Genomic DNA, 26,253 nt, shown 5'->3' with positions numbered 1-26,253 from the left:
CATATTGTCCTCACCATCATCAAGTTCCTTCTCATTGGTTAAAACCGAAGAGAAGTATTCATTGAGGACCTCGCTCTCTTCCACTGCCTCCAGGCACATCTTCCCACCTTTTTCTCTAATTGGTCCTACCTTCACTCCTGTCATCCTTTTTTTCTTCACATAATTGAAGAATGCCTTGGGGTTTTCCTTTACCCTACTCGCCAATGTCTTCTCATGCCCCCTTATTGCTCTTCTCAGCCCCTTCTTAAGCTCCTTTCTTGCTTCCCTATTTTCCTCAATAGACCCATCTGATCCCTGCTTCCTAAACCTCATGTATGCTGCCTTCTTCCACCTGACTAGATTTTCCACCTCACTTGTCACCCATGGTTCCTTCACCCTACCATTCTTTATCTTCCTCACCGGGACAAATTTATCCCTAACATCCTGCAAGAGATCTCTAAACATCGACCACATGTCCATAGTACATTTCCCTGCAAAAACATCATCCCAATTCACACCTGCAAGTTCTAGCCTTATAGCCTCATAATTTGCCCTTTCCCAATTAAAAATTTTCCTGTTCTCTCTGATTCTATCCTTTTCCATGATAATGCTAAAGGCCAGGGAGCAGTGGTCACTGTTTCCCAGATGCTCACCCACTGAGACATCTGTGACCTGAGACCCAGTTCATTACCCTAGTACTAGATCTAGTATGGCATTCCCCCTGGTCAGCCTGTCCACATACTGTGAAGGAATCCATCCTGGACACACTTAACAAACTCTGCCCCATCTAAACCCTTGGAACTAATCAGGTGCCAATCAATATTAGGGAAGTTAAAGTCACCCATGATAACAACCCTGTTATTTTTGCACCTTTCCAAAATCTGCCTCCCAGTCTGCTCCTCTGTATCTCTGCTGCTACCAGGGGGCCTATAGAATACCCTCAATAGAGTAACTGTTCCCTTCCTGTTCCTGACTTCCACCCATATTGACTCAAAAGAGGATCCTGCTACATTACCCACCCTTTCTGTAGCTGTAATAGTACCCCTGACCAGTAATGCCACCCCTCCTCCCCTTTTTCCGCCCTCTCTATCCCTTTTAAAGCACTGAAGTCCAGGAATAATGAGAATCCATTCCTGCCCTAGTGCCAGCCAAGTCTCTGTAATGGCCACTACATCATAATTCCATGTATGTATCCAAGCTCTCAGTTCATCACCTTTGTTCCTGATGCTTCTTGCATTGAGGTACACACATTTCAGCCCTTCTACCTTACTGTCTTTACACAGTTTATTCTGCTTCTCTTTCCTCAAAGCCTCTCTATATGTTAGATCTGGCTTTACTCCATGCACTTCTTTCACTGCTCTATCGCTCTGGGTCCCATCCCCCTTGCAAATTAGGTTAAACCCTCTTGAACCATGCCAGCAAACCTACCTGCAAGGATATTGCTCCCCCTCAAGTTCAGGTGCAACCCATCCAATCTGTACAGGTCCCACCTTCCCCAGAAGAGATCCCAAAGATCCAAAAATCTAAAACCCTGCTCCCTGCACCAACTCCTCAGCCTCACATTCAACTGCCATCTCCTCCAATTCTTACCATCTCTGTCACGTAGCACTGGCAGCAATCCTGAGAACACCACCCTTGAGGTCCTGTTCTTCAGCCTTCTACCTAGTTCCCAAAACTCACACTTCAGGACCTCAGCCCTCTTCCTGCCTCTGTCGTTGGTCCCAACATGTATCATGACTTCTGGTTGCTTTCCCTCTTGTACTAAGATGTTGTGCACCCGGTCAGAGACATCCCGGACCCTGGCACCTGGGAGGCAATATATCATGTGGGTGTCCTTCTCACGTCCACAAAATCTCCTGTCTGCTCCCCTGACTATAGAGTCTCCAATGACAACAGCTCTCCACTTCTCCGTCCCACGCTTCTGCACCACTGGGTCAGACTCAGTGCCGGAGGCCCTGCCACCGTGGCTCACACCTGGTCGGTCGTCCCCGCCAACAGTATCCAGGACGGTAAACTTATTATTCAGGGGAATGGCTACAGGGGTGCTCTGCACTACCTGTCTGCTCACCTTCGCTTTCCCCCCTCTGACTGTCACCCAACGACCTGCTTCCAACAGCCTAGGTGTGACTACCTCCCTGTAGCTCTCATCTATGACTGCCTCATTCTCCCTTATGAATCGAAGGTCATCCAGGTGCTGCTCCAGATTCCTTACACGGTCTTCCAGATCGCCCAGCCGTATGCACTTCTGGCAGATGTGACTCTGCAGGAGAGGGGAGTTCCCCCAAGACGGCCACATCTCACATGAGAGGCACATCACCGTCTCAGGAGGCATTGTAAAGACTAACTGCGAGCAAGCTTGACCTCCACCTCTTCTCGTCAAAGCCTCTCGAGTCAAAGGCTCAAAGCTCCACTCCTTCACTGGATCGATCACTCACTCACTGGCCGCTTTCCACAGGCCGCTTTGCTTGAGCTATCCCTCGATTTATCTGTTTGAGCTTTTCAACATGCTTGGTCACCTGACCTCGATTGCCCAATCAGCTGCTTTCTGTTGATTCTGATCTATTCAAATCTTGATTGACTTGATTGCACAAACCAACTGCCAAAACTGCCAGAATCTCTCGAGTCAAAGCCTCAAAGCTCCACTCCTTCACTGCCCCACTCACTCACTGGCCGCTTTCCAATATGCTTTCCACATATTGTTGATGGATTCTGGATCATTCATAGATCTGATGACTTGGAGATAGAAACTGTTCCTGTGTCATTCAGTATGAGTCCTCAGGCTCCTGTGCCTCCTCCCTGCTGGTAGTAATGAAGAGCGAGCCTGTCTCGGGTGGTGAGGGTCTTTTATGATGGATGCTCCCTTCTTGAGGTACTGCCTCTTGAAGAAGTTCTCAGTGGCAGGAAAGGTTGTATCTGTGATGTGTCTGGCTGAATCTGCAGTCCTCTGCAGCCTCTTAGCTTTCATTGCCAGGCAGTGATGTAACAGGTCTGAATGCTCTTCACCATACATCTGTAGACGTACCAATTCTCCTCAGACTTTTAAAAAGGTAGACCCTCTATCATGCCTTCCTGATGACTGCATCAGTATGTTGGTCCCAGAGGAGACCTTCTGAGATGTTGACACCCAGGAGATTGAATCTGCTCACCCTTTCCACCAATAACTCCTCAATGAGGACTAATGCATGTTCTCCCAACTTCCCATCATGAAGACCTCAATCAGTTAGTCTTGCTGACATTGCGTGTAAGGTTGTTGTTGTGACACCACTCAACTAGCCAATTTATCTCACTCCTGTACACCTCCTCATTGCCATGTCAGATTGTATCAACAACAATGGTGCCATTGGTGAATTTATAAATTAATTTCCCAACATGACTTTGGAAGACCCTGACTTGGAGTTACTCGTTGACTTTGGTTCTTTGCAGGAATGGGGTTTCACGACTGGCCGTTATTTGATATGCCAAGGATGCAGCCTAGGAGACTAGCTCGCCTTCGGAATTCCGTGATATTATGGATCTGAAGATCGGTGACTCTGCAGGAATCCGGTGTGTCATGGGAGACGGAAGATCGAAAGCAGCTAGCTAGCTGCTGGCTGTGTGCCTAGAGACCCAAGTTCTTTGGGCACAGAGCTCGGAAAAAGTGATGCAATGGACTTTTAACACCATAAATCAGCAAGTTGATTGTTATGTCTCCCATCTCGCCATATTAGGGACATGCTGTGGTATGTCGAGTTACCGGGTGAACGAGTAGTCTTTGGAGTACTGCGACTTTGCTCATGCTTGCGTGCTCGGTGGTGGGTGCAGATGCTTCATTTTGCTGGTGGGGGAGGGGGGGATTGCTGCTTTGCTGCTGCTTACGTATGGGAGGAGGGAGCTGCGGGGGGTGTCTTTGGGGTTCTAACATTTATCTGTCATTCATTCTTCGAGGGCACTCCTCTGTTTTTCTGGATGGTTGCGGGGAGAATGTCCAAACTCATCGACAACACCAAAGTCAGGATCGAACTTCAGTCTCTGGAGCTGTGGGACAGTAGCACTAACAGCTGCACCACCACATTTCATTACTGAAACACTTAGTGGTCACATTGGAGTTTGAACTCTTGTGTCTGAATCAATGGCACAGTGCCACAACTAGTAGTACTGCTGCCTCACACCTCCTGTAACCCAGGTTCAAACCTCATCTCTGGTGCTGTATGCATTCTCTCTTCTTGACTGCATAGCTTTTTCCCAGGTCTTCTTGTTCCTCTCATAACCCATTGAAGCAGGCAGGGTTAATTGGCATCTGAAAATTATCCCCCGTCTGCCAGTCATTGGCAAAGTCTGGGAGGACTTGATGGAAATATGGGGAAAACAAGGTCGGCTTGGTTGACAATTCAAGCTAAGGGTTTGAACAAAATACTTGTTTGTTTTATAACTTTAATTCTGGTTGCTAGACTGTTAACAATATATTATCAAAGTATATCTAATATTGGTGATACCTCAGATCACTTTTTCTTTTCTTTTCAAATCTTTTTATTATTATATTATACAGAAAAAATAACATGAGTACATTGAAGTAACAATACTTACAATGTCTCAAAAAAGATATTATCTTAAAGATTGTAAAAAAATTGTGATAACAAAAAAACCCTACAAAGCAAAAAAGTGAGAAAAAAAAGAACCCATTAGGTGTACAACCCCAGAGTCATGCATCATACAAAAAGCTTCTAGAAATAAACATCAAACCACCAGCAAGAAAAGAAAATAGACTAAAATATTTACAATTAGATCGTGGAAAAATTATATCAATTAACTCAAATGATAATAACGAGCAAATGAGCCCCATCTTTTCTTAAAATCAAATAAAGGTTCAAAGGTTCGACTTCTAATTTTCTCCAAACTAAGACATAGCATCACTTGAGAGAACCATTGTGACAAAGTGGGAGCCGATGTATCCTTCCACTTCAACAAAATGGCCCTCCTAGCTATCAATGTACCGAACGCAATAACATGTTGGTCAGACACAGAAATACCATGAATATTTTGAGGAATTATTCTAAAAAGCACAGTTAATATATTAGGTTGGAGATTAATTTTAAGTGCTTCAGAAATTGTTGAAAAAACCGACATCCAGAACTTTTCCAATATAGAACAAGACCAAATCATATGTGTCAGTGTAGCTATCTCAGTTTTACATCTATCACAATGACTATCAACATTAGATAAGATTTTAGAACGTCTCTCCTTCGAAAAATGATAATGATGTACAATTTTAAATTGAATCAATGAATGGCTAGCACAAATTGAAGAAGAGTTAACCAACTTCAAAATCTGCATCCAATCCTCCGTCATAAGAGTCAAATTAAGTTCCTTTTCCCAATCCTGTTTAATCTTAGATAAAGGACGCTTATCCCATTGCAATAATAAATTATAAATTCTTCCAATATAATCTTTAATCAAAGGATTCATACTCATAATAGTATCTAACAGGTCAGCCTCCAATATGTAAGGAATTTACATTCTTCTCCATTTGAGGTGAGGTTTTATTTTGTTATCTCTTAAAGTTAAACTAATAGTATCATAATCAATAATTCACAAGCAGAGCTACCTGTTAATTATTCTGCGTGTGTACTATTGCGGGGCCTTTAGATCATAGCTTTAGTGCCACCATTTCTAATTTAGCTTAATTAATGATTGTAAGCACTGCTGTCTTTTTTTTTTGCATTATAAATCCTTCAAGGCAAAGTGAATGACATGCCAACTTGCATTCTGTTGGTTAGGAATCCTTAGCTTCTTAACCAACAGACTGCAGATTGTTGAGGGAGGTGAAAAGAATGAATGACAAAAAAAAATGTAAGGGCACCAAAGCCCCTTGACCCCTCCCATGCACAAGCAGCATCACCCCTGCCCCTCCACTTCCCCCCACTTACTTTGGCATAAAGTATCAGCATTCCCACCACCCAACGTGCAAACAACAGCAAAGCCCCCAAAGGGAGACCATGGTCTACAGTCCATCAAAAACTAACTGTTTACTCCAATGTTTTGATATCCCTGAGGTTCTCTCTCTCACTAACAAGGGAGAGACAGATATCATTCCTTCCACAGCGAGACTGGAGACCACAGTTACCATTTCGATGTTAGTCAGTCTGAAGCATTGGTTTTTATTTCGAGTTCCCTGACTTGAGAATCAGCAGCAAACTCTCCCTCGTGAGAGGAGGAGGGGGGAGAGGGAGAGAGGGGGAGAAAGTGAGCGAGAGAGGGAGAGGGAGAGGGAGAGGGAGAGGGAGAGGGAGAGGGAAGAAAGAGAGGGGGAAGAAAGAGAGGGGGAGTGAGAGATGGAGCGAGTGAGAGAGTGAGGTGTAGGGGAGGGGGAGGGGAGGGAGAGGGAGAGGAGAGGGGGAGAGGGAGAAGGATGGGGAGAAGGGGAGTGGGAGAGAGTGCGGGAGAGGGAAAAGGGGAGGAGAGGGGGAGGGGAAGGGTAGGGGAAGGGAGAGGAGGAGGGGGATGGGGAGGGGGAAGGATATTGGCAAGCTCCATGAACGGGAACACACCATCATCTGTGAACCACAGTTTGTTACTACAGTGTCTTACCTATACAATTCACTTATATTTACATATAACCCGTAATGAAATATTTATATAAACAAGAATGCTTAATCAAACAATATACAGTATGTAAAATATTACTCAAATATTACTGAAATATTAAATACAAAACACTCCTTCCTGCTTAGCTATAAACTCCAACTCAATATAGGATGCATCTCAACACAGTATACTATAAAATACAACTACTATATCGACATCTACATATAGTACATGCATTCAGGCTTCAAGATTTCATCGCTGTGGAGGATTGCTTACTCTTGCCGGATAACGTCTTCCCTGACATGGGAGGTCACTGCTTGACAGATAAGACCCATGGCTGTGAAAACAATCCTAGGCTCTGGGGCCTACTCCATGGTGGCTGCGGGAGTCAACCCTGCCAGCTCCGGAACCTTCCCCCACTCCCCCCTCCTCATTTTCAACTTCTCATCTTTCTTTTTCTCACCTTCATTTTTCCAGAACTCTCTTCCAGCTTAAAACCAAGCCATATTTTACAAGAAATTGCCTGAATGACATATCAGAAGCTTCTGAATGACATATCAGAAGTTGCCAATAAGATCAGATGTAGTCGGACCATAGTTTTCATCACTTTCATGATTCCTCTGAGCAGCATGGTCCTTCCTTGGTTCAACATGCTTTCAAACCAGAGGCACAGAGGTTGTCACCAACAGCTGTTTGCCCTCTGTTGGGCAATGTTTCATGGTGTACAGCATAAAGACAGTTGTGGCATCATCCAGTACCTTCCTTAATTCACTTTCAGTTGACTCTATTGCAGGGGATGTGGCATGAAAATGTTGGATGGATCTCTAATCAAGTTGCAGTTGTCTGAGCCAATCACATCCGCACAAAGCTGAACTTCCTGTTTGTATCACAGACAAGCACAAGGTGGCTTATTGGTAGTTGTATTTCACTGTTACGAATATCATTCCCACAGGAGTTAACTTTCCCTCAGTATTAGTTCTAAGTTGGATATCTGCAGGCTTTAGTTTAGTGTCTTTGAAATGCCATTCAAACTCATTTTGTGGAATGACTGAAATAGCTGAGCTAGTGTCCAAATCCATTTTAATTAATTTGCAGTTCACTTCTGCTTTAAGCCGTACTGCCTGTCTACTGTTAGTATTCACATTGTAAATCTCAAGGCTACACAATCCGGTGTCACTCTCATCATTATCAGATTTTTCATCAACGGTGTGCATATTAGTGCGTTTTTGAAACTGCAACTTGACTTCTTAACTTTTTCTCTTAGAAACGTAGAAACAGAAAAGCTACAGCACAATACAGGCCCTTCGGCCCACAAAGCTGTGACAAACATGTCCTTACCTTATAACTACCCAGGCTTACCCATAGCCCTCTATTTTTCTAAGCTCCATGTACCTTTCCAGGAGTCTCTTAAAAGACCCAACCATATCCGCCTCCACCACCACCGCCAGCAGCCCGTTCCACGCTCTCACCACTCTCTGCGTAAAAAACTTACCCCCAACATCTCCTCTGTACCTACTTCCAAGCACCTTAAACCTGTGCTTTCTTGTGTGAGCCATTTCAGCCCTGGGAAAAAGCCTCTGATTGTCCACACGATCAATGCCTCTCATTAGCTTGTACACCTCTATCAGTTCACCTCTCATCCTCCGTCGTTTCAAGGAGAAAAGGTCAAGTTCACTCAACCTATTCTCATAAGGCATGCTCCCCAATCCAGGCAACATCATTGTAAATCTCCTCTGCACCCTTTCTATGGTTTCCACATCCTTCCTGTGGTGAGGCGACCAGAATTGAGTATAGTACTCCAAGCAGGGTCTGACCAGGGTCCTATATAGCTGCAACATTACCTCTCAGCTCTTAAACTCAATCCCACAGTTGATAAAGACCAATACACCGTATGCTTTCTTAACCACAGAGTCAGCCTGCATAGCAGCTTTGAGTGTCCTATGGATTTGGACCCTAAGATCCCTCTGATCCTCCACACTGCCAAGAGTCTTACCATTAATGCTATATTCTGCCATCATATTTGACACACCAAAATGAACCACTTCACACTTACCTGGGTTGAACTCCATCTGCTACTTCTCAGCCCAGTTTTGCATCCTATCAATGTCCCATTGTAACCTTTGACAGCCCTCCACACTATCCACAACACACCCAACATTGTGTCATCAACAAACTTTCTAACCCTTCTCTCCACTTCCTCATCCAGGTCATTTATAAAAATCACAAAGAGTAGGGGTCCCAGAACAGATCCCTGAGGCACACCACTGGTCACCGACCACCATGCAGAATACAACCCATCTATAACCAGTCTTTGCCTTCTGTGGGCAAGCCAGTTCTGGATCCACAAAGCAATGTCCTCTTGGATCCCATGCTTCCTTACTTTCTCAAGAAGCCTGGCATGGGGTACCTTATCAAATGCCTTTCTGAAATCCATATACACTACATCTACTGCTCTACTTGCATCAATGTGTTCAATTACACCCTCATAAAATTCAATCAAACTCGTAAGTCGCGACCTGCCTTTGACGAAGCCATGCTGACTATTCCTAATCATATTATGCCTTTCCAAATGTTTATAAATCCTGCCTCTCAGGATGTTTTCCATCAACTTACCAACCACTGAAGTAAGACTCACTGGCCTATAATTTCCTGGGCTATCTCTACTCCTTTTCTTGAATAAGGGAACAACATCCGCAAGCCTCCAATCCTCCGGAACCTCTCCTGTCCTCATTGATGATGGAAAGATCATCGCCAGAGGCTCAGCAATCTCCTCCATCGCTTCTCACTGTAGCCTGGGGTACTCCCTGTCCGGTCCCGGTGAATTATCCAGGACTTAACCAACTTGATGGTTTTCATTTTGGCTAGATGCATCGATAAAATGGGTGTGTTTGATTACACAAAAAATAACTGACTATACAAAATGGATTAAGCTGTATTTTTAAGCAAATAGAAAAGTCAATGAGAAACTCCAACCAAATCAGCCAAAATTAGCTTTGCTGATATCATGTAAGTGATGCTGGAATATTTAGAACTGAAACGACTGTTGATTGCAGAATGCTTTAGGTTTCATGTGGAATTGAAAGGAAGGGGAGTCCATTTCAGTGCACGTGCCTGAGTTGGAAAAAATTGAGCATTGTCATTTCAAAGATGGGCTTAATGATCCACTGAAAGATGCTAAGTTTGTGGAATCTTACAAGAAAGCATTCAAAAATTGTTCTTAACTGAAGAAAAACTACATTTAAGAGTGGTTGAAATCACTGTATCAATGGAAACAGCAGACAGAGAGACACACACAAAATGCTGGAGGAACTCAGCAGGCCACGCAGCATCTATGGAAAAAAGCACAGTCGATGTTGAGGGCCGAAACCCTCGGTAGGACTGGAGAAAAAAAGCTGAGGAATAGATTTGAAAGGTAGGGGAAGGGGAGAGAGAAACACTTGCGATAGGTGAAACTTGGAGGAGGAGGGATGAAGCAAAGAGCTAGGAAGTTGATTGGTGAAAGAGACAGAAGGCCATGGAAGAAAGAAGAAATGGGAGTTGGGGAGGAGCACCAGAGGGAGGCGATGGGCAGGCAAGGAGATAACATGAGAGAGGGTAAACGGGATGGGAAAGGGTGAAGGCGGAAGGAGGCACAACTGGAAGTTTGAGAAATCGATGTTCATGCCATCACGTTGGAGGCTACCCAAACAGAATATAAGCTGTTATTCCTCCAACCTAAATGTGGCCTCATCCTAACAGTAGAGGAGAACATGGATGGACATATCGGAATAGGAATGGGAAGTGGAATTAAAATGGGTGGCCACTGGCAGATCCCACTTATTCCAGCCGACGGAGTGTAGATGCTTGACGAAGCGGACTCCCAATCTACATCGGGCCTCACTGATATACAGGAGTACCGGACACAGTATACGACCCCAACAAACTCACAAGTGAAGTATCGCCTCACCTGGAAGGGCTGTTTAGGGCCTTGAATGGTAGTGAGGGAGGAGGTGTAGGGGCAGGTGTAGCACTTGTTCCACTTGCAAGGATAAGTGCCAGGAGGGAGATCAGTGGCGAGGGATGAATGGACAAGGGAGTCGCGTAGGGAGCGATCCCAGAGGAAGGCAGAAAGTGGCGGGGGGGGGGGGTGCGGGAGGGAAAGATGTGCTTGGTGGTGGGATCCAGTTGTAGATGGCAGAAGTACACAACTGAGTTGCAGTCAGGAATAAAAGTGCGAATGAACAAAATTACAATGTCAAAACAGAAACAGTTCTGGCCAAACAGATTGTGTTATTTATATGGCAGTGGCTCACATATAGGACTAGGTGTGACTAATACAGGTTTAAAGGTGAAACTTGCAGAAAATGCAACAAAGTAGGTAGGACACGTACAAAGAGCATGTCAGGCAGACAAAAATAAATGAACTGCGCAGGCTATTGGGGAGAGTTTAGACTGGAATAGCGGGGGGGTGGTGGGAGCTGAACTGAAATATCGGAGGAAGGGGCTGTTGGATCACAAATAGAGAAAGCTTGGAGACAGTGCGAGAGGATAGGCAGGTGGTAGAGCAGAGACACGCTCAGACCGATGGTTTGAGATGTGTCTATTTTAATGTGTGGAGTATTATGAACAAAGATGATGAGCTTAGAGTGTGGATCAGTACTTGGAGCTATGATATTGTGGCCATTACAGAGACTTGGATGGTGCAGGGGCAAGAATGGCTACTTCAAGTGCCAGGCTTTAGATGTTTCAGAAAGGACAGGGAGGGAGGCAAAAGAGGTGGGGGTGTGGCACTGCTGATCAGAGATAGTGTCATAGCTGCAGAAAAGGAGAAAGTCATACAGTGATTGTCCACAGAGTCTTTGCGGGTGGAAGTTTGGAACAGGAAGGGGTCAATAACTTTACTGGGTGTTTTTTATAGACCACGCAATAGTAACAGGGACATCGAGGAGCAGATAGGGAGACAGATTCTGGAAAGGTGTAATAATAACAGGGCTGTTGTGGTGGGAGATTTTAATTTCCCAAATATTGATTGGCATCTCCCTAGAGTGAAGGTTTAGATGGGGTGGAGAATTTTAGGTGTGTTCAAGAAAGTTTCTTGACAAAATATGTAGATAAGTCTACAAGAGGAGAGGCTGTACTTGACCTGGTATTGGGAAATGAACCTGGTTAGGTGTCAGCTCTCTCAGTGGGAGAGAATTTTGGAGATAGTGATCACAATTCTATCTCCTTTAATGTAGCATTGGAGAGGGATAGGAACAGACAAGTTAGGGAAACGTTTAATTAGAGTAAGGGGAAATATGAGGCTATCAGACAGGAACTTGGAAGCATAAATTGGAAACAGATGTTCTCAGGGAAATGTATGGAAGAAATGTGGTAAATGTTTTTGGTTTTTTGATGATTATTATTATCTGGTACTCATTGTTTATGAACCTGTGAATTTGTCCATTTTTTGCCTTCTTAAAAAATTCTGTCGCTTCCGAAGATACACTTGCTGTGCTGTTCTTTTTTTACTCAACGGTTTCAAGTTGAACTTTTTTTAAATTCAATCAGCTCATCATGCTTCAACAGGTAGGTAGTCGTCTTGGGTTCATTTTTTATTAAATACCTCGTTGCCACTGTTGTATTTTGCAACCCCAAAAACGTATCTAACTTTGTGTTTGCTTTAAGCGAGATGCTCGTGTATCACATGGTAGTGTCATGACATACAGTGTGCAATTCACTTATTTTTACATATAACCCATAATGAATTATTTAAATGAACAAGAATGTTTATTCAAACAATATATTTACAATATTACTCAAACAATACTGATATGTTAAATACACAACATAATCTCTTGTGTTCCTCATTTTCCTTCCACATTTATATCAAACTGTCTTTTGGCAAACACCTCTAAGAACTGAGGTGTACGATGTGATTCATGGGCCAGCAGGACTTGGAAGTGTTCCTGTTGGAGAAAGCAGGCTGTGGATGGAAATTAAAAAAACAATTTAACAAAGTATAGGAAGCTCACTATGACAGTAAAATTGCCAGGTGATCAAAGCTGCCAAATTTATACAAAAGCCCTTCATGAAAATTGATTCTCCATTAGAGGATGGTATTTAATTGGACAGACCTGATGATTATCATAAAAACCCAAGGGACAGAATAAGTAAATCTTGATCCAATGCCTTTAGCATACAGATTTCATCTGAAGAGAAATCATTTGATACCAACATCCAAAGTGGTTTCAGCATTCTTTCCATTTCAGATTTTACTAAAGACAGTTGCCTGGTTTAATTTATTTTGTTTCCTTATGATAGACAATGTACACTGTTTAATTCTCTATTCTGAGTTCCCTCATTTATTCTTTACTTTTTAAAGATAGCGTGCAGAATCAGTACTTCCAGCCCTTCGAGACGCACCACTGAGCAACCTCCAATAAACTCAACTACTCACGGGACAGTTTACAATGTCCAATTAACCTACTAACTAGTACATCCTTGAACTGTGGGAGGAAATCAGAGCATGCGGAGAAAACCAAGTATTCCATGGGCAGAGGTACAGAGACTTTTTACACAGAACACCACGATTGAACTCCGGATTCCAATGCCACAAGCAATGTAATAGCATTGTGCCAAGCGTAACTGGGGGTGGTGGGGGGGGTGGATGTTCGGGACCATAATCGACCAACTAAAGAAGCAGGGCCCAAGTCCACAAGCAAGGAATGACCCGAGGTTTGAATGATTCAAGCACCGGGCCAATTTGAAAAGGTCAGGGTGCCAGGGCCAGAGGTGAGGGGTGGACGGGTTCATCTCACTGCTCTACGAGTTTTACCTGTCTCTACGCTGTGGCCTGCAACTAATAAGCTCATGAATCGGCTGTGGCTGCTTCGTTCTCCCTTTCATGAACTTCAGTTCTAAAGTTTTTTTCTCTCTGCACATTGGATGTTTGATTGTCTTTTTTAATGGGCTCTATTGGCTTTCTTTGTTTTGTGGTGAATTTAAAGGTTGTGTATGGTATACATACTTTGATAATAAATGTACTTTGAACTAATCTTTCTGAGATTTTGTGACTAATGAGTAGTGATCTCAATGAGACACAGCAACGTCTGTTAGTTAAGAAGTTGTTTCTTGTATCTGACTAATCTCAAATCAGAAATTGTGGTCTTTGGATAAGAAGTTAATCATTTACACTGAGGTGAAGAGTAGAATACAAAACTTCAGAGCTCTCTGTCTTCAAGATTGCCAGTCACTGAGTACATTCCAGTCTGAGGTTGATGTTATTTTTTTTTTGATAATGACAATGATTCAGTGGGAAAGTGAACAAGCTAAAGGTTCAGTCATGATCTTGTTCCATGTCCAAAAAGCCCAGGCAAAGTGTACTTTCTTTCTATTTTGTTCTTTCTAGAACACAGAACAGTACAGCTCAGAGGAAGGTCCTTTGGCCCATGATGTACTGAATGTGCTGTATGCATCACCGAATTAAACAAAATCTCTTCTGCATGCACATCTCGAACAAATGGCTTGAATTTCCTTTTCAAAAGAAAATATTAACTTCACACTTGAACCTTGCTGAACATTACTCTTTATCTCACACCACAACATGTAATACCACATCATAAAACTGCAAGGCTTGACTGCAAAGGCTAACAAGTAAATATAAAAATTACAAGATATTGAAACAAGGTGGCAAAGAAGATAAGGACTGATGTGGGAAATGTCACACCTTTCTAACATCTGATATAGTAATATTTTCCTGAACATTTGAAGGTAGAAAATATTAATTGAACAAGTGAAAGGAAGTAATATACAGTAAACAGTAGAAATAATTGGTCTTTCAATGCATGATCATGCATCTTATGTACACATCATACTAAACTCCAATGTATACAGTATTAGGGTACCAGTATCTTTATCAATATTTTATATTGGGTACACAATGTTACATGAGCAGGAAATTCATTTCATAAGACCTGATTGCAACTTGGCACTTTCAGTGACAAAGATGGTGATGTGCCATTGTGCGCTAATCACAATGGATAGTCTAATAGAATTATCCATCGTCACATTGGACTGATTATGGACAAAATGCAATAATTATGACAACGTTCCATTCCAGTAAGATCATAATAACCAGCCACTTAATTACAGCAATTCTCCAAATTCGGCCGCAGTAAAAGAGGAATTTTATGTTCTGGGCTTTTTTCATTCTGATCTGCCTGTGTCGGGTAAAATGGAAGTCAGCTGCCTTTTCTGACGATGTCATAATCCGTGGTATTTTAAACTTCATGTTGTAAACACCAATAGAGCCTAGTCAGTGTACTACAGTGAGGATTTGATAATAGCATTCTAGCCAGCACATTAACTGGTGATCATAGCAGTGACTCTCAGGACCCTTTTTATAGTTCAGATCAAAATCAAAGTGAATTTATTATCCAAATATGTACATGTCACCATATGCAACCCTGAGATGCATTTTCTTGAAGACATTTACTGGAAAATTAAAACATTTAGCATAATTTATGAAAGCTATACATTAACAAAGACTGGCAAACAACAAAGGTGCAAAAGAAGACAAATTGTGAAAAATAAAAAATAAATACACCAATAATACTGATAAGATGAGTTGTAGAGACCTTGAAAGTAAATCTGTAGGTGTGGAATCAATTCAGGGTTGTGGTAAGTGAAGTTATCCACAGTTGTTCAGGACCCTGATAGCTGTAGGGTAATAACTGTTCCTGAACCTGGTATCCTGTATCTCCTGCCTGACGGCAACAGCAAGAAGAAAGGATGGTCAGGAGGTGACCAGAGGACGGCAGGCCAGATTTAAATAGGCTGAAATCTGCAAGGAGCAGGAATACATCTCTGGATGCCATTGAGAAAAGATGTATGGTTCCACAGCTGCATGAAATCTTATCCCAATGTGGCCCCCTTTATTAATTTATTCAAAATAACAATATTTTATTTGCAACCAGGTGTAGTTGTAACAAATCCTTTCAGATGACAGCTTAAAATAACCATATTCATCAGCCTCTTGGCCAAAATCTTTGACAACAATCTCAATAGAATTGAGCCAATGGTGATAGGACACCAATTGTCCATGTATTTGAATTTGTCTTTGTCATCAACCTTTGGAATAATAACCATCTTTATTATTCTAACTAGGAGTGTGTAGCTTTGACTGGAACTGAGATAAGCATGTCCTGTTTGGTCAAAATCCAGTCTTCAAAGATTGCTTTTAAAAACTAAGTTTCAAAATGAAAATGGAGAATCTGATAAATCAAGCTCCAGACAGTAATAATGTGTTAGTTATTTATGCTCATGAGATGTAGTAATCAATGTCAATCCTGATGTTCACAGGCATAAGCCTTCCCCGTTATTGAGGACACCTTCAAATCTGGAGCAGAAAACAAACTGCTTGATCATCCTTGCAGAACTCAAAGACACACTGAATTCCTCCAGTTTCCTGCTTTTTAAGCAAGGGGAATTTTAAATCTGAAACTTTGGTGAACTGAATAGTCAGTGTATATCAGTATGATGGTTAAAGGGATTGTACAGGTTAAGCAGGGTCAGTGGACAATGAGGTGACTTTTGACTTCTGAAGGACGGAAGACAGATTGGCCAAGATTCCAATAGAAAAGTAAACCCTAGAGCATGAAGATGCTTCAGATAGAGATTCCATTGCACAGAATCAAAAGAGGCTGTAGAGGGTTCTAGGCTCAGTCAGCTCCATCACTGGCATAAGCCTCCCCACTGTCAAGGACATCTTCTAAATGTGGTGCCTCAAAAAGGCAGCATCCATCATTAAGGACCCTCATGAGCTGGATCACGCCCTCTTGTTATTACCACTAGGGAAGAGGTACTATAGCCTGAAGAAACAACCTCGACTTTTTAGGAACAGCTTCTTCTCCTCCTCCATCAGGTTTTTGAATAGTCCCTGAACCCAGGAACATTATTCCTCTTTTACAATACTTATTTTCATTGCAATTAATCTTACATAGTAATATAGCACTGTACTGTTGCCACAAAACAATAAATTTCATGATGTATGCCTGTGACAATTAACTTGATGATGATATGTTCATCCCTAATTGCCCCTAAAGAAGGCAATAAGGTTGGTGGGTCAGAATCATCAATCGGCAAGGATGGAATTTCTAGAGATAAAAGTGGCAGATTCTAGAAATCCCAAACAAATTTAGAAAGTGCGGAAGAGTTCAACCAGTGAACGGCGCTTCAGATCAAGGACAATAAAGATTGCCAGTTCTGATGAAGTTCTTGACACAACACATTGTCCCCATGCTCCTGTTCCCATGGACGCTGCCCAACCTGTTTTTGTTTCAAGTTAGGATTATAAACCTCCTGTCTGAAGGACTTGAATGAATAAACTGTTTTATTTAATAACAATCAGCTGTTTCATAGAGAGTGGAAATGCTGATTTACATCACAGTCAAAAATTCAAAACTAAACATTATCACCATACACAACCATGAGATATGTTTTCTTGCAGGCATTCAGAGTAATAATTGTCCTGGGTACGACTCTAAACTGCAACTGGTGATGAGGCTCTGATTGGGGACTTTCAGAGCTTTGGGAAAAGTGGAGTTACCCCTTCGTCATTCATTGCTCCCAGGACCACTCTGACCCGGAATGGTAGCACCTGCAAGGGTTCCTGCTCAGGATACGAGCGAAGGCCAACGACAGATCCGGCAGGTTCAATAACTGAACTTATGACGGAGAATGCGGATGAGCTAGGACCTCAAATCTCAATGGCTATAGTACAGGCGGATGAACATTTGGGAAGAGAAATGGCGATTTCTTTAGTTCGCCCAATGGTAGGCAGTAGCAAACCACCATTGCTAGATACTAGGTTTCCTAGAATCTATTTGCTAAGAAAACCATGGTCAAACTCACAAAATATATTATTTTGTCTTCCAAGATGCTTGTGGACCTGGAAAAGTCCAGGTGATAACACTAAAAATCAAATTGACTTTATTACTGTAAACTAAAGATTTAGAAACTCAGTGACTCAATGCAAAACATATCCAGGTGCTGACTGTAATAGTGACCATAACCCAGTAATACGTCATGCAAAAGTAAAACTTAAAAAAACTAAAGAAGCAAAAATCTGAACAATCCCTTGACTACTTGCAATTCATTAAAGAAGAAAACTTAAGACAAAAATTTACAATTGAAGTAAGGAACAGATTTCAAAGTCTAGAAATAGAATCTGTTGAAGATGATAGCAATCATGTAGAAAGGAAATTTAACTCTCTAAATGATGCCTTGATAGAATCAGCAAAGTCAGTGATTCCTGAAAAAGAAAAAAGCACAAAGAATATATGGATGACAGATGAAATCAAAAATCTAATGGAAGAAAGGAGTCATAAGAAAACAAATCCGGTAGAATATAAGTCCTTAGATAAAAAAGTTAAAAGCTTATGTCAAAAAGCCAAAGAAGAATGGTTAACCCAGGAATGTGAGCAAATAGAAAGAATCCCTATTACTGATCCAAAAAGGTTACATCAACAAATCAAGAATATCACTGGTAAAAAGCTCTTCTGTTCTTCAGGTCTATGTTTGAAAGCAAAGGACGGTACCATTGTCATGGAAAAAGATGAGATTATGAACAGATGGACTGAGTATATTCAGGAATTGTTTAAAGACGATTGAGACGATAAAACAGAAATTAAGAAGAACATAGAAGGTCCAAGTATTTTAAAATCTGAAGTTCGTGATGCAATAAATAAGATGAAGAAAGCGAAGGTCCTGATGAATTAGTAATAGAACAAATTATCGCCCTTGAAGATTATGGAATTGAAAAACTTACTGATTTAATCAATGACATTTATGAGACTGGAATAATACCAGAAGAGATGAAAAAAATCAGTATTTATCACTCTTCCTAAGAAACTTGGAGCAATAGAATGTGAATTTCATAGGATCATAAGACGAGTCTATCGGGACTTTGAGACTTTTTTTTACCGTGTCCATGGTCTGCTCTTTATCGAATTACAGTATTGCTTTGCATTGTTGTAACTATATGTTATAATTATGTGGTTTCATCAGTTTTAGTCTTGGTTTGTCCTGGGTTTTTTTTGTGATATCATTTTGGAGGAACGTTGTATCATTTTTTAATGCATGCATTTCTAATTGACAATAAATGAGGACTAACTGTCCTCATAATCTAAATCTAATGAGTCATATCACTAAGATACTTCTAAGAATTTTGATGACAAGAGCTAAAAGTAAGATAGAAGCTGAAATAGGTAAAGAACAATGTGGTTTTGTGAAAGACAAAGGTACAAAAAACGCAACATTGATGTTAAAGATACTATCAGAACAAGCTACTCAAGTGCAAAAAGATTTGCTTGTTTGTTTTATCGACTACACAAAAGCATATTATAAAGTGAAGCACAATAAGTTATTTGAAATATTACAGAAAACTCTAGGTCTAGATTCGAAAGACCTCCACCTAATCAGAAACCTGTACTGGGAACAAACTGCCGCTGTAAGAATAGATGGAAAAGTGAGTCAGGTTGCAAAAATCAAGAGAGGCATTCGACAAGGGTGTGTTTTCTCCCCTGATTTATTTAATGTGTACAGTGAAACAATATTACAAAAAATAAGAGACATCTTGGGAATCAAAGTTGGTGGTGAAAACATCAATAATTTCAGATATGTGGATGACACTGTGTTAATTGCAAATATGGAGGAAGAACTACAAAACTTAATTGATATAATTGTTGAAGAAAGTGCAAAAATGGGTCTATCTATCAATTGCAAAAAGACAGAATGTATGGTGATATCAAAAAAGAAGGAGAATCCTATCTGCAGGCTGAGAATAAATGGGGAAGACATAAAACAAGTACAGAACTTTTGCTACTTAGGAAGCTGGGTGACATCAGATGGCAGGTGCGACATGGACATCAAAAGAAGAATAGGGATGGCAAAAGACACCTTTAAGAGAATGAAGAGTATACTGACTAATACTTAACCAGGCATGACAACCCGGCTCAGAGTATTGAAATGTTACATTTATCCAGTTATGTTATATGGCTCAGAATGTTGGACAATATCCAGTAACATGAGGAAATGAATTGAAGCAGCAGAGATGTGGTCTTTGAGGAGGATGCAAAGAATATCATGGACGAAACGAATATCTAGCAAGGATGTCATGAACAGAGCAAACACAAAAAGAGAAATATGTATGAGATCATGAAAGGGCAACATAACTTCATTGGACATGTGATTACGAAAGAGGAGTTAGAATGCACGGTAATTATGGGAGAGATTGAAGGGAAGAAAGCAAGAGGAATGCAAAGACAAGTGATGATGGGGACACCAGCCAGAGAACTGGAAATGAATACCAATGAATTGATTCACTTGACCCGAAACAGGAGTGTGTGGGCCATGGCAGTCAAAGCTCAAACTGGGCACGGCACCTGATGATGATGATGATGATGATGATGATGCTTAAAAAAAACAGCTTTTCATTATTAAAATGTTACAGCAAATCCAAATAATTAAAAACACAACATCTATTCTTACCTTTCTTCCTCATTGCCGTAGATTTCCCATTCAGATTACAAGACATGAGAAGATTGCAGCAGTATTACGAGGGCATAAGATGTCTGAGCACCTTCCCTGATGATGACGATGATGCTGTTGATTCAAAGTAAATCCAGGAAACACAGAAGAATCAGTGAAAGACTGCATCCAACAGGATGAATGACGGGCAAATAACCAATATACAAAATACAGCAAATTGTGCGACTACAGAAGAGAGTAATATTAGTAGTAGTAATAATAAATAATAAAAAAAAACTTAATCCCTATAGACATGTTAAACCAAATAAAACATGAAGTTGCACAACACCTAGAAAGAAACCAATCTAACAGCCATGGCAGTATTACACATAAGAATAATGCGGATGCACTGAAGCACTGATGAAAATACAATTACTTCAACTGCTTCACAATTGGATATTAATAGGAACAACATAGATCCAGTACCTCCGCAAAATGCTGATGACAAAGCCAAGCATACAAGCAAAATTGTTCTAATATTTAACACCACACCAAAGGAATATATGTGCATTAATCCAACAAAAAGACCCTATATATGAAAACAAAATATGTCATCAAAATTTGCAAAAGTTGTTAATATTCTCAACAATATCATATTACTGCAACATTTAGGAAAACTTGAAACATTTGAAGAACTACACACAATAACATACTGTGCAGCATTAACACAGTGCAATGGCTCCAAAATAGAGGCATTCATTAATAGAAACTCAAAACTGAATAATGAAGTGAGAACACCAAAATGGCAGAAGAGATTTATCAACAGAATTGAAAACTTAAGGGCAGAAATAGCCAGCCTAATGGAGAAGAAAAAGGGTAACCTGAGAAAGAACGTTAAGAGAAAAGCTAAAGAAATAGTAAGGAAATAAAAGGTCCATACAAGATATGATCAGCCTAACAAAAGCACTGCAATTTTTTAGATGCATTAAAACAGAAGCTTAGTGTATAGACTAAATAGATACATGAAATGCACCAGACAAAGAAAGCAGAATTACCAGTTCAGAAACAATGAAAAAGGTTTATATAGGACATTGTAATCAAATTTGATGCACCTGCCCCAGCACGGAATTACCAACAAACACAGAGATAATGAACTTTTGGTCTAATATCTGGTCAAACAGGTCAATACAATCAAAAAACAAGCTGAATTAGGGAAGGAAAAGAATGCACTCATATGTTTGAAGAAAAGCAAATACCTGAACTTACAATGGATATGCTGAAAGAGGTAATAAAAATATCCACATCTGCAAAAGTACTGAAAGTGATAATATTCATAATTAATGGATGAAAAAATTTACTTTCTTTCAGCTTTACCTATTAATGCATATCAACACTTTCTTAAAAATCCTAAAAAAGTACCTGAATTTTTGACAGAAGGTAAAACATATCTCTTATCTAAAGGAGAAATCACAAATAACTCATCAAAATATCATCCTGTTACTTGTTTACAAACTATATATACAGTTGCAACATCATGCATCTCACAACTAATCACCACTCACTTTGATACCCATAATATACTTACAGAAGAGCAGAAAGGATGTTGTAAGAGTATGAAAGGATGTAAAGAACAATTGATAATAGATTCGGTAATTCTAAATCAAGCCCGACGAAAAAGCAGATATCTTTCACGTTGATATACTAACTACCTAAAATCATTTGACTCTGTCCCACACTCATGGTTAATAGAAGCTCTTAATATATATAACATTTACTGATTCGAATGAAAATTAGGTATCAAATCAGAAACAACGAAATGAGCTATACCTTAAAACACATGGGTGATTCTATACATGGTTGTATCCAGTACTTTTTGTAGGCTTTTTCCATTCAAGGGCATTGGTCTTTCCATACCAGGCCATGATGCAACCAGTCAATATACTCTCCACCACACAGCTGTAGAAATTTTTCAAAGTTTTAGATGTCATGCTGAATCTTTGCCAACTTCTAAGAAAACAGAGATGCTGCCATGTTGTCTTTGTACTTGCACTTACGCGCTGGGCCCAGGACGGACCCTCTGAAATGGAGAAATGAGGAATTTTAAATTGCTGACCTCTCTACATCTGATCACCCATTGAGGACTGGGTCGTGGACCTCTGATTTCATCTCCTGAAGTCAATAATAAGATCCTTGGTCTTGCTGACATTGAGTGAGAGGTTGTTGTTGTTGTGACATATTTTGAAACTCTCTCCTACACACTGATTCATCACCACCTTTGATTCAGCCAATGATTATGGCGTTATCAGCAAACTTAAATGAGGCATTGGAGCTGTGCTTAGATGTGTAAATAGGTAGTGCTGGGTGTGCACCTGTGCTAATGGGGATGGTGTTGCCAATCTGAACTGACTAGTGCCTACAAGAGAGTAAATCGAGGATCCAGTTGCACAACAGGTATTGAGGCCAAGGACTTGAAGCTTATTGATTAGATTTGAATGATTGATAGTATAATCTGATGGTGATACAACTACAGAGTCGTATGGCAAAGAAGTGGGTCCTTCAACCCACCACATCCAGGCCACTGCTCCATCTCTACACCAGCTCCACTTGTCTAAATCACACAAGTTATAGGAGCAGAATTAAGACATTCAGCCCATCCAGTCTCCTCTGCCATTTGATCATGGCTGTTTTTCTCTCTTCCCTATTTTTTCACCTTTTCCCTGTATGCCTTAAACCCTTTACCAGTCAACAATCTTTTATTTAATGACTTGGTCTCTATGGAAATGAATTCTGAAGATTCGCTACCTTTTGGCTGAAGAGAATTAGGAGCATATCCTTCTAAACCTTGCCTTCTTAAATCTGTGTTGAAAAAAATCTTAAATGTCATGTTGTATCTGATGCAATCACCTCCTCCAGCAGCGTTTTCCATTCCTTGTGTAAAAAATATCCTCAGATCTTCTTTAAAATGTCCTCCTCTCATCTTAAACCTCTGGCTTCTTGCTTTTTATACCCAGTCCCCCAGAGGAAAATATTTTGATATTCTACCATATAATTGCCGATCATATTCTTATCAGTCACTCTTCAGCTCCAGGGAAAATAAGCCTTGCCTATCCAAACTCATCACATAATTAAAGTCCTCCAATCCTGCCAATATCCTGGTCAATCTTATCAATTTAAATTTCCCGGCTGCCATTGTGGAATTGAACTGTGTTCACCTGTGTTCAGACAGTAGGAGATCAGAGTAGAGTTAGACCATTGATTGGGTTGGGTCTTCTCCAACATTCCATCATGGCTGATTTATTATCCTTCCCAGGGGACCTGTCCTGTGCCCAGCATGTATGAAGAAAGCACAGCAGTGCCTCTACTTCCTTAGAAGTGTGTGAAGATTTGGCATGACATCTAAAACTTCAACAAACTTCGATAGCTGCAGAGTGGATGGTATATTGACTGGCTGTAGCATGACTTTGGATTGAAACACCAATGCCTTTGAATGGAAAAATCTACAAAAAGTAGTGGATATGGCTCTGCCCATCACAGTAAAGCTCTCCCCATCAATGAGCACATCTACGTGGAGCACTGTTGTGGGAAAGCAACATACATCATCAGAAATCCCCACCACCCAGGACATGCTCTTGTCTCACCGCTGCCATCAGGAAAGCGGTACAGAGCATCAGGACTCACACCACCATGCTCCAGAAGAGATATTAACGCTCAACCATCAGGCTCTTGAACCAAATGGGATAACTTCACTTGCCCCTTTACTAAACTGTGTCCACAACCTATGGAAAAACTTTCAAGAACCCTTTATCTCATGTTCTCAAAATGTATTTATTTATTTATTTTCTTGTTGTAGTTGCACCATTTGTTGTCGTTTGCAGATTGGTTATTTGTTTGTCATCTGTCCTATTGGATGCAGTCTTTCTTGGATTTACTGTGATCACCTGTAGGAAAACAAATCTCAGTGTTGTAAATGGTGACATATACAATCTGCACTTTAATATTCAGTTCACTTTGTACTTTGAACTCATCCCCATTCTCCTGCCTTCTCTACATAATGTTCTGGAGCTTCTGGAAAGCATCAAGTTGGATAAGTCGCGGGGACCGGATGAGATGTACACCAGTCTACTGTGGGAGGCAAGGGAGGAGATTGCTGAGCCTCTGGCGATGATCTTTGCATCATCAATGGGTACAGGAGAGGTTCCGGAGGATTGGAGGGTTGCGGATGTTGTTCCTTTATTGAAGAAAGGGAGTAGAGATAGCTCAGGAAATTATAGACCAGTGAGTCTTACCTCAGTGATTTATAAGTTGATGGAGAAGACCCTGAGAGGCAGGATTTATGAACATTTGGAGAGGCATAATATGATTAGAAATAGTCAGCATGGCTTTGTCAAAGGCAGGTCATGCCTTACGAACCTGATTGAATTTTTTGAGGATGTAACTAAACACATTGATGAAGGTAGAGCAGTAGATGTAGTGTATATGGATTTCAGCAAGGCATTTGACAAGGTACCCGATGCAAGGCTTATTGAGAAAGTAAGGAGGCATGGGATCCAAGGGGACATTGCTTTGTGGATCCAGAACTGGCTTGCCCACAGAATGCAAACAGTGGTTGTAGCTGGATCATGTTCTGCATGGAGGTCAGTCACCAGTGGAGTGCCTCAGGGATCTGCTCTGGGACGCTTACTCTTCGTGATTCTTATAAGTGACCTGGATGAAGAAGTGGAGGGATGGGTTAGTAAGTTTGCTGATGACACAAAAATTGGAGGTGTTGTGGATAGTGTGGGGGGCTGTCAGAGGTTACAGCGGGACATTGATAGGATGCAAAACTGGGCTGAGAAATAGCAGATGGAGTTCAACCCAGATAGGTGTGAGGTGGTTCATTTTGGTAGGTCAAATATGATGGCAGAATATAGCATTAATGGTAAAACTCTTGGCAGTGTGGAGGATCAGAGGGATCTTGGGGTCTGAGTCCATAAGATGCTCAAAGCAGCTGCGCAGGTTGACACTGTGGTTAAGAAGGTGTATGGTGTATTGGCCTTCATCAATTGTGGAATTGAATTTAGGAGCCTAGAGGTGATGTTGCAGCTGTATAGGACCCTGGTCAGATCCCACTTGGAGTACTGTGTTCAGTTCTGGTCGCCTCACTACAGGAAGGATGTTAAAACCATAGAAAGGGTGCAGAGGAGATTTAGACCATAAGACAAAGGAGCAGAAGTCAGCCATTCGGCCCCTCGAGTCTGCTCCACCATTTTAACATGAGCTCATCGATTCTCCCATTTAGTCTCACTCCCCTGCCTTCTCACCATAACCTTTGATGCCCTGGATGTTGCAAGAACATTGCCTGGATTGGGGAGCATGCCTTATGAGAATAGGTTGAGTGAACTCGACCTTTTCTCCTTGGAGCGACAGAGGACGAGAGGTAACCTGATAGAGGTGTATAAGATGTTGAGAGGCATTGATCGTGTGGATAGTCAGAGGCTGTTTCCCAGGGCTGAAATGGTTACCACAAGAGGACACAAGTTTAAGGTGTTGGGGAGTAGGTACAGAGGAGATGTCAGTATTAGGTTTTTTATTCAGAGAGTGGTGTGTGTGTGGAATGGGCTGCCGGTAACGGTGGTGGAGACAGGTACGATAGGATCTTTTATTAGACTTTTGGATAGGTACATGGAGCTTAGAAAAATAGAGGGCTATAGGTAAGCCTAGTAATTTCCAAGGTAGGGACATGTTCAGCACAACTTTGTGGGCTGAAGGACCTGTATTGCGCTGTAGGTTTTCTATGTTTCTATATCTTTTGATACTCTGACTGTTATGTTTTGTTACTCCAAAGATTAATTGAAAGAAAAACACTGGGAGACTAGGCTAAAGGTGTACTCTTCATGTTTACTTTAAACCAGTCCTGCACTTATGACATTGTGACATGATGACTTATGCCATTCATTTACTTTTACATGTAACCTGTAATGAATAACTTAAACAAAGAATGCTTAATTCAACAAGATATTTACAATATTATTCAAATATTAAGTACATAACTCTGATCAATGAAGAACCTGTCAACCTTCACTTTAAATATACATAATGACTTTGCCTCTACAGTCACCTGTGGCAATAAATTTCACAGATTCATCACCCTTTGTTTAAAGAAGTTCCTTCTCATCTCTGTTCTAAATGGACATCCCTCTATTTGACGCTGTGCACTTTGGTTCTAGACTCAACCACTATATATAC

Source organism: Mobula hypostoma, chromosome 9, assembly GCF_963921235.1.
Source record: "Mobula hypostoma chromosome 9, sMobHyp1.1, whole genome shotgun sequence".
NCBI lineage: Eukaryota > Metazoa > Chordata > Chondrichthyes > Myliobatiformes > Myliobatidae > Mobula > Mobula hypostoma.
This window is presented reverse-complemented; position numbering follows the sequence as displayed.